The following is a 15,333-nucleotide window of genomic DNA, read 5'->3' as shown; positions in this document are numbered from 1 at the left end:
CTATCTCAGGAGGTGCTGCACCAGCACGGCTGGATTCTGAATATCCCAAAGTCACAGCTGGTTCCGACGACACGGCTACTTGTTCCTGGGTATGATTCTGGATACAGTCCAGAAGAAAGTGTTTCTCCCGGAGGAGAAAGCCAGGGAGTTGTTATCTCTAGTCAGAGACCTCCTGAAACCAAAACAGGTATCAGTGCATCGCTGCACACGGGTCCTGGGAAAGATGGTGGCTTCTTACGAAGCAATTCCCTTCGGCAGGTTTCATGCCAGAATCTTTCAGTGGGACCTGTTGGACCAGTGGTCCGGATCGCATCTTCAGATGCATCGCTTAATAACCCTGTCTCCAAGAACCAGGGTGTCTCTACTGTGGTGGCTGCAGAGTGCCCATCTTCTAGTGGGCCGCAGGTTCGGCATACAGGACTGGGTCCTGGTGACCACGGATGCCAGCCTTCGCGGCTGGGGGGCAGTCATACAGGGAAGAAACTTCCAAGGACTATGGTCGAGTCAGGAGACTTCCCTTCACATAAATATTCTGGAACTAAGGGCCATCTACAATGCCCTAAGTCAAGCAAGATCCCTGCTCCTACACCAGCCGGTGCTGATCCAGTCAGACAACATCACGGCAGTCGCCCATGTAAATCGACAGGGCGGCACAAGAAGCAGGATGGCGATGGCAGAAGCCACAAGAATTCTCCGATGGGCAGAGAATCATGTACTAGCACTGTCAGCAGTGTTCATTCCGGGAGTGGACAACTGGGAAGCAGACTTCCTCAGCAGACACGACCTCCACCCGGGAGAGTGGGGACTTCATCCAGAAGTCTTCCAGATGCTGGTAAACCGTTGGGAAAAACCACAGGTGGACATGATGGCGTCCCGTCTCAACAAAAAGTTAAAAAGATACTGCGCCAGGTCAAGGGACCCTCAGGCGATAGCTGTGGACGCTCTAGTGACACCGTGGGTGTACCAGTCGGTTTATGTGTTTCCCTTCTCTGCCTCTCATACCAAAGGTATTGAGAATAATAAGAAAGCGAGGAGTAAACACAATTCTCGTGGTTCCGGATTGGCCAAGACGAGCGTGGTACCCGGAACTTCAAGAGATGCTCTCAGAGGACCCGTGGCCTCTACCACTCAGACAGGACCTGCTGCAGCAGGGGCCCTGTCTGTTCCAAGACTTACCGCGGCTGCGTTTGACGGCATGGCGGTTGAACGCCGGATTCTGAAGGAAAAGAGTATTCCAGAAGTCATTCCTACGCTTATTAAAGCCAGGAAAGATGTGACTGTACAGCATTATCACCGCATATGGCGGAAATATGTTGCTTGGTGTGAGGCCAAAAAGGCCCCAACAGAGGAATTTCAACTAGGTCGATTTCTGCATTTCCTACAAGCAGGAGTGACTATGGGCCTGAAATTAGGCTCCATTAAGGTACAGATCTCGGCTCTGTCGATTTTCTTCCAGAAAGAACTGGCTTCGCTACCTGAAGTTCAGACGTTTGTGAAAGGAGTGCTGCATATTCAGCCCCCATTTGTGCCTACAGTGGCACCTTGGGATCTCAACGTGGTGTTGTTTCTTAAAATCACATTGGTTTGAGCCACTTAAAACCGTGGATCTAAAATCTCACGTGGAAAGTGGTTATGTTACAGCCAGGCGTGTGTCAGAATTGGCGGCTTTGTCATGTAAAAGCCCTTATCTGATTTTCCATACGGATAGGGCAGAATTGAGGACTCGTCCCCAGTTTCTCCCTAAGGTGGTGTCAGCGTTTCACCTGAACCAGCCTATTGTGGTGCCTGCGGCTACTAAGGATTTGGAGGATTCCAAGTTGCTAGACGTTGTCAGGGCCCTGCAAATATGTTTCCAGGACGGCTGGAGTCAGAAAATATGACTCGCTGTTTATCCTGTATGCACCCAACAAGCTGGGTGCTCCTGCTTCTAAGCAGTCTATTGCTCGCTGGATTTGTAGTACAATTCAGCTTGCACATTCTGTGGCAGGCCTGCCACAGCCAAAATCTGTAAATGCCCATTCCACAAGGGAAGTGGGCTCATCTTGGGCGGCTGCCCGAGGGGTCTCGGCTTTACAACTTTGCCGAGCAGCTACTTGGTCAGGGGCAAACACGTTTGCAAAATTCTACAAATTTGATACCCTGGCTGAGGAGGACCTGGAGTTCTCTCATTCGGTGCTACAGAGTCATCCGCACTCTCCCGCCCGTTTGGGAGCTTTGGTATAATCCCCATGGTCCTTACGGAGTTCCCAGCATCCACTAGGACGTCAGAGAAAATAAGAATTTACTCACCGGTAATTCTATTTCTCGTAGTCCGTAGTGGATGCTGGGCGCCCATCCCAAGTGCGGATTGTCTGCAATACTTGTAAATAGTTATTGTTAACTAAATCGGGTTATTGTTGAGCCATCTGTTGAGAGGCTCAGTTGTTTTCATACTGTCAAACTGGATATAGTATCACGAGTTGTACAGTGTGATTGGTGTGGCTGGTAAGAGTCTTACCCGGGATTCTAAATCCTTCCTTATTATGTCTGCTCGTCCGGGCACAGTGTCCTAACTGAGGCTTGGAGGAGGGTCATGGTGGGAGGAGCCAGTGCACACCAGGTAGTCCTAAATCTTTCTAGAGTGCCCAGCCTCCTTCGGAGCCCGCTATTCCCCATGGTCCTTACGGAGTTCCCAGCATCCACTACGGACTACGAGAAATAGAATTACCGGTGAGTAAATTCTTATTTTTTTATCTATTTCCAGTGTGTGTGTGTGTGTTCTTTCTTTCACAAAACTGCCGTGTACGTAGGATAGTACATGTTCTCAGGCTAGTGAATCTGAACCAGTATGGTTAGATTCATTAAAAGGGTTGATTTCAAATATTTTGATTAAATTATCCGAAAATGAGAAGGAGGCGCAATACTTATGGCAATCTGTTGATGACCTGATGATGAGAGATTCAGTGGTCATTCCAGCGTCTCAGACCCCTGCCATTTGTCCACAGAAGCGTACTGTGGCCCAAATCATGCAGGCTGATACAGATGATGATGATGATGATCAGACCCAGAGGAGGGTGAGGTGTACTCGGGAGGGGGGATGCAGCTTTATCACAGGGAATACAGGCCCTGATAGAAGCTATTAGAGAGGTCCTGCACATTCCTGATAAGGTGTCAGAGGACGAGGAGGATTCTTATTTTAATGTGAAAAAGAAATCCTTAGCTACTTTCCCTGCATCTAAGGAATTAAATTCCCTATTTGAAGCAACTTGGGTAAATCCTGACAAGAAGTTTCAGGTCCCAAAACAGTTACATCCTTCCTGTTTCCTCAGGATGATAAGAAATAATGGGAAAATTCACCAATACTGTAGTTGACGCATGGGTTTCTAGGCTGTCTCATAAGATAGTATTTTTTTTTTTTTTGAATAGAGTATTTTTATTCAACAAGAATGGAAGTGATGCAGACATTTCAGTGTACACCGAGAAAATTCAGGTGATGTTATAGACTTATACCATCATATAGCCTCCCCAGACCATATATATAGAGATTAAGCACGACCGACAAACATATGGCTACTTAATGTCAACTCACATAAACATCTTTTCTGAAATCTGTAGATGAATATCAAAACACTCACGTATCATTTTCAAATTTCTCCCCAAAATAACTCAATAAACCCGCCAACTATAGGCCAACTGTAGCCTACACAACAGCTGAGATACTTAAAAATAATAAACAGCAAAAAAATAAAAAATAAACATAAAAAATAAACAAAACTAATCAAAACCATCCAGCCTATATTCTCATAGTTGTGCAATGTGAGGTACAATATCCACACAATGTAAAATAAGGGAGAGGGGCCCAGTTCGTTTCCACAAGTCCCAAATAACCGGTCATCATAAAAATACAATACGTCTTAAATTTTCAGAGCAGGGGAGGAGTATATAGAGTTAATCCAGAAGGACCATATTTTTCCGTGTTTAGAAAGAGCATTGTTTTTCATGTATATATACCGATCTTTGAATATGGTGTCATTCACCAGGGCTTTAAATGCAGACATTGTAGGGGAATGCGGGGCCATCCATGTCCGCGTAATGCACACCTTGGCAAGGGCGCAAATGCTACGAGCATACAAGCCCTCCCACCGAGGCCCAGAATCAGGTCCTCCCACCCCCAAAACGCAAAATCCCGGAGTCAGCATACCTCTCTGTATCCCCGTATGTTCCAGAATCTACCCGACCCCAGCCCAAAACACCTGCAACGACGGACACTCCCACACAAGGTGCCAGAATGATCTGCCAGCAGTCCAGCATTTAGGACAAGTGGCGCCACCTCCCGCCCCAAATCTAGCCAGCCTGGTCGGCGTCGTATATGATCTATGTAATATAAAGAGTTGGATTTGTTGGAACCGCAGTGATTTGGTTCCCGGCTCGGATTCCCCAGTGCGCCCTCCCACTCCTCCACACATATAGGGCCCAAATCATGCTTTCAGCGTTCCCGAAGTTTCGGGAGCGGGTCTGCATGAATTGTTGTAAGAAGGTACGAGTAAGTGAAGGAGATCACCTTGACCCGACCCAGTGAACTGATAGTCAACTAACTACCTTTTAACATTAGCTATATATTAATACCGTGTAGCCGTAATGGCTGCTAAACCATGTGCACATGCTACGCACTCCGTACGCTATTTGCGTATGAAGACCTCGCACGTGGTACGCAAATAAAGTACACACGCTGTGCTGGGTGTACGGAATACCCACAGTGAGCATACACACAGACAGTAACCTTTATAAACTTTAAACACAGAATATGCTTACACTGTAACCCTTGTATGCAACACACTATGATTGAGTTTGTATTGTAAAACCTTACTACTGAAATACTGCAGCGATATAACGCTGCTTAACCTTGTTGATGTAAATGCTGTTAGAGCGATTTAGAATTCAGAAACCCTTTGTACCAGCTAGAGAGACACAGACACCCTGCTGAGGTTCTAACACCTTTACAAACTAGCTTTTAGATATATCAAAAGGGGTACACAGTTACAGTTTATACACTACCAAACTAACATAAAATTCTAACAGGATTACTACACGTTAAAACACAATATTGGCACAATCACGTTTAAGGGGAAGGAGAGAGAGAGAGAGAAAATGGCTCACAACAAATAGGAGATAAATATGGTTGCAGAGAAACTTACGCACAAGGGGAACAATCGCATGCGCCTTTCTGGATATCCAGCTCCCGATTATCAGTGATGAGAACCGTTGTGAAGAGTAGAGTAGAAATGGGAGCTGGATCAGATCGGCTTGTCTATATATACACTACACACAACACAGTACAATGGTCCCTACAATCTCATTGTTCATTGGACACAGGAATTCGTCTCTGTATTATAACAAAAGGTCATAGGTTGGTTCATACAGGTGGGCTGTGACTATTTCCAACTGCTCAGGTGGGTGGGAAACTGGGTTTCCCGCCGCATGGATAATAAAGTGCAAATAATAGTAAATGTCCATAAACTTCTTATGTCCATAACTATTCGCACGAGCGATTAATCTGCTTCAAACCAACACCGGAATATTGCTAATTAAATACTCTTCCGATGGATAATAAACACCACTGTGTAACCCCTGTCTGACCCTTCGTATCAAACAAAGAGGGATCTCTTTGTCTATGAACATGCTACATTAACTAAACTTTCAGATTCTATCAAAGGGACCATAATCTACGAAATACATTATATGGTTAAAATATGTTATGATTGAGTCGCACGCTAGGCGCACATAAACTCTACCGTAAATGCGCACACCGTGCGCTCGCGGGTGCACGCAACGGCGAGTATGCGCACGCACGGCAGGGCTCATGCACGTGCAGCAGGCACTCGCATGAGGTGCAAATATGGCAGTGTGCATCACGATATTTTTCAGACTTTGACAGAACATAAAAAGGTTTTAATGGGGAAGGGGAGGAGCACTGGGGGAGAATCCCCAAACTGTGATTGTAAGGCGTGCCGGAGCTGCAAATATCTATAAAAGTGAGAGTTCGGGAGATCATTGCTATACAACTGGGATATGGAAGTTACGGAGTACGGAGCCCACACCACCGCCCCCTCCAGAGACCCCATCTCACGAAGCGATGCGGAGTGTTAGAGGGGAGTATCCGGGTCCATGCCATCATACCCAAGCATACCTGTCAAAGCCAGCCATATCTTCATGGCCTGAAAAACAATAGGAGGAGACAGTCGGGAAGCGCTCCCTCCCACCAAAACCTGCGCCGGGGATAGGTCCGGGTAATAACCCCTGAGGAACGCCCAACATAAACCAGCCTCCTCTCCTCCCCGTAACCAAATGCCAATGTGAGCAAACTGAGCCGCATAGTAGTATATTTGGAAGTGGGGCAAGGCCAAACCCCCGTTTACTTTTTGTCTAGTAAGGGCATTTAACTTTATTCTAGGCCTTTTATTGGCCCATATCAGAGATGTTAATATACTGTTTAATTTCTTAAAGAAGGCTGGTAAAATGTACACAGGGGATTGCGAGAAGACATACAGTAGCTTGGGCAAAACTACCATTTTAATAAGGCTAACCCTACCCGTAAGACACACACACCTGGCGCTTTGATTGACTACAGATGAAATGCAGCAATGCCAAAAGGGTCCTTGGTTTTAACCCTTATTATAAAGCCACAAGAAAAAACAAAACAAAACTGGGACTGCGCAATTCACTCTGATATGGATATTTATTATCTCTTAAAATTAATCTCTTAAAAATACATATGAACACATATAATATTAAATGCCGGCCAGCATCACATAAAAATAATAATATAAAATCAACCAATATATTACCAATAGATCTAGTAATTAAAGATATATTACTTGATTCTAATGTACACCTATTGCATCCTATATCTTAATTTTTGTACATAAATTAAATGAACCATTAATAATTTTCTCCAAGGAATAAGTAAAATCACTTCAAATCAATTTAAAGCAGAAAGAATTGTCCAGCGCTTTTCTATGCTAAATGACGTCCAGCAATGCTGGGTGATTTTTCCTTTTTGGTCTTTATATTTTATCCCAGCACGTATTTAATTAATATCTCAGTCCAAGACAAAGTCTCTCTCTTCAATTGAAAACCATCCACATTTAATTATGCACTTTGAACCACGTTATCCTTATTTCGGGCTTCTGCCGTTTAGCGAAGCAGATCATACATGATAATAGCCTCTTAAAAAGCAAGTATAATATTCCCCTTTTTCAGGGTATGATACTATGCCTGTGCAGGTGTTCTTGGATAATCGCTCCCGGCTGGTGCAGCCTTATCTGGAGTCTCCGGGTTCTCACTGCGGCGTGGTTATATTCTCAACCACTGTGGGGTTTTGTAAGCATGCGGCCGGCCGGCCCGTTAATATCTCCGCTGCTGCCTCCTGTAACGACAGTCTCCGCTGCTACCTCCTAACAAGACAGACGCGTTTCTCCGCCTTCTATTCCGTCGGCGGCTTCTTCAGTGTCAGAGGAAAAATCACCCAGCATTGCTGGACGTCATTTAGCATAGAAAAGCGCTGGACAATTCTTTCTGCTTTAAATTGAATTGAAGTGATTTTACTTATTCCTTGGAGAAAATTATTAATGGTTCATTTAATTTATGTACAAAAATTAAGATATAGGATGCAATAGGTGTACATTAGAATCAAGTAATATATCTTTAATTACTAGATCTATTGGTAATATATTGGTTGATTTTATATTATTATTTTTGTGATGCTGGCCGGCATTTAATATTATATGTGTTCATATGTATTTTTAAGAGATTCATTTTAAGAGATAATAAATATCCATATCAGAGTGAATTGCGCAGTCCCAGTTTTGTTTTGTTTAACCCTACCCGTCATTGTCAGCGGGAGTTTGCACCAAGCCCTTGACTTGCGCACAATCATGTGTACAAGAGGGTCAAGGTTCAAGGGTACAAAGTCCGAAGGGTCATTAGTAACCTGGATCCCCAGGTATTTAAACTGGCCTGTCCAGCACAGTGGCAGGGAAATCTTCGGGACCCGGGGAGGAGAGCCCATGATGGGCATTATAAATGATTTGGACCAGTTTATGCAGAGACCAGAGAAGCCGCCAAAGGTCTCAAGGACCTGCAGCACTACAGGCATATCCACGGCATAATCATGTAAGAATAGTAACAGGTCATCCGCATAAAGGGCTATTTTGTCAGTACAGGGGCCCGTAACAACTCCCCCGATGTCCGGGTGCGATCTAACCACACAAGCCAAGGGTTCAATGGCTATGGCAAACAAGGCAGGGGAAAGGGGGCATCCCTGTCTGGTGCCCCGAGTCAAAGTAAAGAAGGAGGATATATAGCCGTTGACCAAGATCCTGGTGCGTGGACTTTGATAGAGCAATTTGATCCATCGTATGAAATTAGGGCCAAAGCCCATACATTTCATGACTCCCCACAGATAGGACCATTCGACGCTGTCGAAAGCCTTAGCCGCATCCAGCGAAACTACAACCACGTCCGAGGGGAAGTCGCATGGAGCCTGCAATATAGTATAAAGCCTGCGCAAATTAATGGACGTGGATTTCCCTGGCATGAAGCCAGATTGATTTAGATGTATTATAGTCTGGACAACCTGGTTAAGCCGGACCGCAAGGATTTTCGCCAGGATCTTTGCATCGGTAGGGATAAGGGAGATTGGTCTATAAGACTCCATAAATTTGGGGTCCTTGCCGGGCTTTGGCAGTACTATAATGACGGCCTCGGACATTGAGGGAGGAAGCTGATTAGCGGCAAATATATCCGTATACATCTCAAGCAGTTTTGGACCAAAGAACTGCACGTACTGTTTGTACAGCTCGGTGGGGATACCATCGCTTCCCGGAGACTTACCACCGGGGCACATTCCCATTGCCGCAGTCACCTCGTCTAAAGTCAAAGGCGCGTCTAGAGTATCCCTAGCCTCAGGGGAAAGCCTTGAAAGCGGTATACTAGACAGTATAGGTCTAAATCCTTCTCTGAGCACGACAACTGAGAGTCACACACCTCCTTAAAGTACGAAAGGAACATCCGCGCCATGTCAGGGGTATTGCTCACTGTGGAGCCGCCGGGGCCAGTCATCTGCACTATCGTATTCCCAGGACGGTCATAATGCACCAAATGAGCTAATAAACTACCTGGTCTGTCTGCCTGCATGTATATATTGGTGGCCCTGAACAAAAGGGAACGTGCATTTTTATCCGAAAGGTGAGCCAGCCAGGTCTCCTGAGCTAACAGCCACCGTACCTTTAGCGCAGAGGTGCCCTCCGCCAGATATCTTGTCTCCAGATCCCTACAGTCAGACTCAAGCTGTCGCTCCGTAGCTCTGTACTCTATCTTGCGGGCAGCTATTTTGCCAATCAGTGTACCATGTAAATATGCTTTGAATGTATCCCACACAACATGTACCGGAGCCGAGCCCACATTATCCGCAACGAAGCCCTCCCACCTAGACTCTAAATCTGGGCAGTCTCCCAGCTGGATCAGCCAGGATGGATGCAACCTCCAGTATGACTGTCCCCTCCGGCACTCCACATCGAGAGACAGCAACAGGGGCGAGTGGTCGGATACCCCCCGCGCCTCAAAGTGAACATCCGTTATATTAGGTAGGAGCTCAGGCGAGACCAGGGCCAGGTCGATTCTGGAAAAGGAGCCATGCGTACTGGAGAAACATGAGTACTGTCTAAGTATAGGGTAACGAACCCTCCAGACATCCACCCGCTGCATGCTACCTATAAAATCCGCAAACTTAGAGTGAGAAGTAGACGGGCCACCCCCGGATCCCGAGAGGACCTCCATCTGTCCAGAGATACATCCAACACAGTATTAAAATCCCCCAGACAAATGACAGGAGTATGGGGGACGAAGCGATAAACGAGGCTGCTTTCTGCAGGACATCATACGAAAATGGGGGAGGGATATAAATAGACAGAATGAACAAAGCACGGGAGTTCATCTTACATTCCATAAACACAATCCTGCCATATGGATCTGTATTTACCGTGATCAATTCAAACTGTACAGTTCTCTTAATCATGACCGACACCCCTCTGGAAGAGGATGAGTGAGAGGAATGATACACCCAACCCACCCAAGGCCTGCGGAGCGACAACACCCTATTTGCCTCTAGATGAGTTTAGCTCAGACAGATAACGTCCGGGCCATATTTCTTAGTCATTTTGAACACCAGGGACCGCTTTACTTTATTATTAATGCCCCGGACATTCCATGCCAGAATCTTTAAGGCAGACATGTCGTCCTATGTACACTCTGAGACACAGCACTTTGTGACCGTACAAGGTGAACGAGAAACCCAATCCGCAGCATTATCTGGGTATCTATCTGCCCGCACAGAGTACCGCCTCGAAAACCAAACCTCCCTGAATAGCATAACAGCACCTCACATATTAATAAGTAATCGTATGAAAAACAAAAAACTGAATGAAACAAAAAGAAAAACAGAGCAGAGAAATAAACATCCCCTCGACATCCCCCCCTCCCCGTATACCTCCCCGAACTGTGGCCTACACACATCCCTAACAAAACTCTAACCCTGGTAGTCCAAAAAGCCTACGACAGCGTTACGCGCGGCATACAGATCCAGGGAAAAAAGAGAAAAAAAAAACTCCCCCCAATACAATACATAAAGTCACTGCTCAACAATGTCCAGAACAACCAGGACAAGAGGAAGCTCCCCGGAATTATACTTGCATACTGTAGGCCCATGTAGAAAGGAAACTGGGTGTCAGTCTGGAGCCAGCTGGCGGGCACCCGGAGCATAACTGTCCAGCCAGGCCGCTGCCTCCCTCGGAGAACTGAAGAACTTGTTTTCCCCATCTGCCACGACACGCAGCCTGGAGGGGAACAGCATCGAATAGGGGAGATTCAGGTCTCGAAGTCGCCGCTTGACGGGCAGAAACTGGGCCCGGTCTTTTTGGACATCCGCTGCAAAATCCGGAAATGCTGACACCCGGACACCATTTCGAATCAGGGGGCCCTTCGTACAGCCCAGGCGTAAAACAGAGTCCCGGTCTTTATAATGTAGAAACTTGGCTATAAATATTCGCGTGGTGCGCCTGGGGGCAAAGGCCGGAACGGTACCCGGTGCGCCCGCTCCACTGCAAACTGGGGTATAAAGGATTCAGCGCCATACGCCTCTTTCAACCAGGATTCCAGGAAATCCTCAGGATGTGCCCCCTCCTCCTTTTCAGGCAGGCCCACGAATCTCACGTTGTTTCTGCGAAGTCGTCCCTCCATATCCAGGAGTTTAGTTTGCAGTGTTGAGACTTGTTGTGTAACCGCAGATACAGACCGTTGGAGGGGGCCGCTGAGGTCCTCCAAATTAGAGACCCGCGTCTGTCTCGCCCGCTTTCTCCCGGACCCGCTGAACGTCCTGGCGCAGAAATGATAAATCGCACTGCACCTTCTCTATTTTGTCCGACAGGCGTTGTTCGCTAGCCGCTATGGCCTCAAGGACCTGCTGAATGGAAGGAGCAGGTGGATGCACGTCTGCGCCTGAGTCGGCCCCAGCCGGGGGTCGGGGGGGGGGGGGTCGGCTGAGCAACAGGCTGGCGGGCAAACTTCTCCAATTTAGCCGCAGCGGCACTCTGACCGCCCTTCACCATGGTGACAAGGCCCAAGCAGCACTCAAAGTCGCAGTATTCAGTGTCAGGAAGCACAGCAGTAGGGAGGAGGTACAATATCCGCAGCACTCCAGGGCATCCAACAGGAAAATACAACGAAGGGGGGGTCCAGAGGGACCTTGGGCAATATAATAGTATATGATGTTTAGCATAAGACAGGGCAGCCTGCACCCAGAGCAAGTCCTCCAGCCCTGCAGTCCCCACAAAAGCCCAGAGCCAGTCAGACAGGATATATGCTGCAAGCTGCAGTCAAGATGGCCGCTGGACTTAGTCTCCCCCTTCCCTTGCACAATGGACTCAATCCTGGGCACCAGAGGGGCAGAAGCTGCCAAACAGAGTGTCCAGTGGGCGCAGGTGAGGGGCGCCGTGCACCCCAGGCACTGGAGCAGTCTGTGTTTGCCGCGGGTCCGTGCCCGCGCGCCTGCAGCAGCACAGTAGAAATTTAGCCCGGGGATCCACTGGCGGCCTAGGCCCAAGACTCGGGCGGCCGCTGGCGCAGGCCGGGAGCTCCGGCAAGGGTCCACAGGTAGTGCCCGCCGCTTCCCCACAGACAGCACGCAGGGTCAGGCAGATATGAGCCATAGAGGGGGCCCCAGGATGGAAACAGGATTTATTATCCGGGGAGCTCTACTGCCCCGCTGCCTACTCGTTCGCCGCCATGGCCACGCCCCCCTCATAAGATAGTTTTACCTGTTCCTGGGGCATCTTCCTCGAAGGATGCTGCAGATCGCAAGATTGAGACTACTCAAATCTGTGTATACAGCTGCGGGGGTGTCCCAGAGGCCCACTATAGCTTGTGCATGGATCTCTAGAGACATATACAGGATTCTGCTAACTTTATTGTGGAGGCCATAAAGGAAATTGATTTACTTAATGCACGCACCACTGCTATGGCAGTGTCAGCATGCAGGGGCCTGTGGCTACGCCAGTGGACTGTGGACACGGACTCCAGGAAAGACGTGGAAAGACTACCTTTCACAGGTGAAGCCCTTTTTGGAGATGAACTGGATATGTGGATATCCAAGATTATGGCGGGTAAGTCTACATACCTTCCTTCCGCAGCTCCCCCGGCTAGAAAATCCTACACTGCTCCAACTCTGCAGTCCTTTCAGACAGCGAAGTTTAAAAACAAAACCGAAGGTTCTTCTATGGCCTTCAAAGGCAATAGAGGTAAACCCAGAAAACCAGCAGCTGCAGGTTCACAGGAACAGAACCCCGGTTCTGCTTCCCCTAAGCCTTCAGCATGACGGTGGTCCATACTACCTGGAAGACAGGTGAGTGCGAGCCCGTTTGAGGTTCTTCAGTCACATATGGGCAACATCATGCCAGGATCCCTGGGTCAAAGATCTTATAGCCCAGGGCTACAGACTGGAGTTTCAGGAACTCCCATCTCACAGATTCTTCAAATCGGGCTTACCAGCTTCTCAAGAAGCAAGTATGACTTTACAGGGAGCAATTGAAAAACTGGTACAGACTCGGGTCATTGTTTCAGTTCCACTTCAACTGCAAAACCGGGGTTATTATTCCAACCTGTTTGTTTTTCCGAAACCGGACAGTTCGGTAAGGCCCATTTTAAATCTTAAGTTGTTGAACCCGTACTGGGTGTTCAAGTTCAAGATGGTGTCTCTGAGAGCGGTGATCTCAGGTCTGGAAGACGGGGAATTCTTGGTGTCTCTGGATATCAAGGATGCGTATCTTCATATTCCGATTTGGCCACCTCATCAGGCTTATCTAAGGTTTGCCTTACAGGACTGTCACTACCAGTTCCAGGTCCTGCCATTTGTCCTCTCTACGGCACTGAGTGTGTTCACCAAGGTGATGGCAGAAATTCTGTTTCTTCTCCGCAAACAGGGAGTGAACATAGTCCAGGTATGGTATATGGTATTATCTGCTAATAAAAGCTCCATCCAGGGAGAGGTTGTTAGTCAACATTGCCCCCTCAACCCGACTACTCCATGATCACGGGTGGATTCTGAACCTACCAAAATATCATCTGGAACCAACATGGAGGCTTCCATTCCTGAGGATGATACTGGATACGGAGGCACAAAAGGTGTTCTTTCCGTTGGAAAAGGCATTGGTGATCCAGTCAATGGTGCGGGATGTTATTGGTGCATCTATGCATTCGCCTTCTGGGAAAGATGGTAGCTGCTTACGAGGCGCTGCAGTACGGAAGGTTTCACACAAGGCCCTCCAGCTGGATCTGTTGGACAAATGGTCCGCATCGCATTTTCACATGCACCAGAGGATCCGTCTGTCGCTGAAGGCCAGGATTTCTCTTCTGTGGTGGCTTCAGACTTCTCACCTGACCGAGGGCCAAAGGTTTGGGATTCAAAATTGGATTCTGCTAACCACAGACACAAGCCTCAGTGGTTGGGGAGCAGTCACCCAGGGGGAACGGTTCCATATACAACGCCCTTATACAGGTATCGCATCTTCTTCAAGATCAAGCCATTCAGGTTCATTCGGACAATGTGACAGCAGTATCGTACACAAACCGACAAGGCGGAACGAAGAGCAGGGCAGCAAAGTCAGAGGTAGCAAGGATTCTCCTCTGGGCAGAAAGACGCGCTGTGGCATTGATCGCGATCTTCATTCCAGGAGTAGACAACTGGGAAGCAGACTTCCTCAGCAGACACGACCTCCACCCAGGAGAGTGGGGCCTTCACCCGGAGGTGTTCCGGTGCTTGACACATTGGTGGGGATGCCACAAATTGATATTATGGCCTCTCGTTTCAACAAGAAGCTCAAGCAGTATTGGTCGAGGGACCCGCAAGCGGTGGACGCTCTGGTGTCTACCAGATGGTGTTCATGTTCCACCATTCCCATTGATCCCAAAGATTCTCAAAAGAATAAAAAGGGAAAAGTTTCAAGCAATTCCCATTTCTCCGGACTGGCCAAGAAGGGCCTGGTATGTGGATCTACTGGAGATTCTCCAAGAAGACCCGTGGCCTCTACCTCTTTGCGAGGACCTTCTCCAACAGGCATGGGGGTTGAGCGTCAAAATCTAGCCCCGAAAGAGATCCCGGATAGGGTTATTCCAACCCTGATCCAAGCCAGAAAGGGGGTAACGTCTAAACATTACCACAGTATTTGGAAAAAATACATCTCTTGGTGTGAGGTATAGGAAATTTCCTGCAGTGGAATTTTAACTGACGTTTTCTCCGTGTTATGCAGCCAGGTGTGGATGTGAGCCTGCGTTTGGGCTTCATAAAAGTCCAGATTTCGGCCTTATCTTATCTTCCAGAAACACCTAGCTTCTCTCCCTGAGGTTGACATTTTTGAAGGGTGTTCTGCACATCCAACCGCCCTTTGTGCCTCCTACGGCACCTTGGGATCTCAACGTGGTGTTGCAGTTCCTGCAATTGAAAAGGTTTGAGCCTTTACAAGACGTTGACGTCAAGTTTCTTACGTGGAAGACCTTCACGCTGTCGACCTTGGCTTCTGCGAGGCGTGTGTCGGAGCTGGGGGCGTTGTTTCACAAAAGCCCCTATTTGATTTTTCATGAAGATAGGGCTGAACTCAGAGCTCGTCAGCAATTTCTTCCAAAGGTGGTGTCTGCATTTCATATCAACCAACCTATTGTGGTTCCAGGGTGGTTACCGACACCTCTGCTACTTCAAAGTCCTTGGATGTTGTGAGGGCTATGAAGATCTATGTGAAGCGGACAGCT

At 47.8% G+C, this 15,333-nt stretch overlaps 1 protein-coding gene across 3 annotated transcripts in view; it reads left to right on the top strand.

The window, feature by feature from the left end:
- AP1AR (adaptor related protein complex 1 associated regulatory protein) overlaps nt 1-15,333 on the top strand; it is a 192,138-nt gene that overhangs the window by 24,191 nt on the left and 152,614 nt on the right. The window lies entirely within an intron of this gene.

The sequence above is a fragment of the Pseudophryne corroboree genome, chromosome 1 (assembly GCF_028390025.1).
Source record: "Pseudophryne corroboree isolate aPseCor3 chromosome 1, aPseCor3.hap2, whole genome shotgun sequence".
NCBI lineage: Eukaryota > Metazoa > Chordata > Amphibia > Anura > Myobatrachidae > Pseudophryne > Pseudophryne corroboree.
This window is presented reverse-complemented; position numbering and strand designations above follow the sequence as displayed.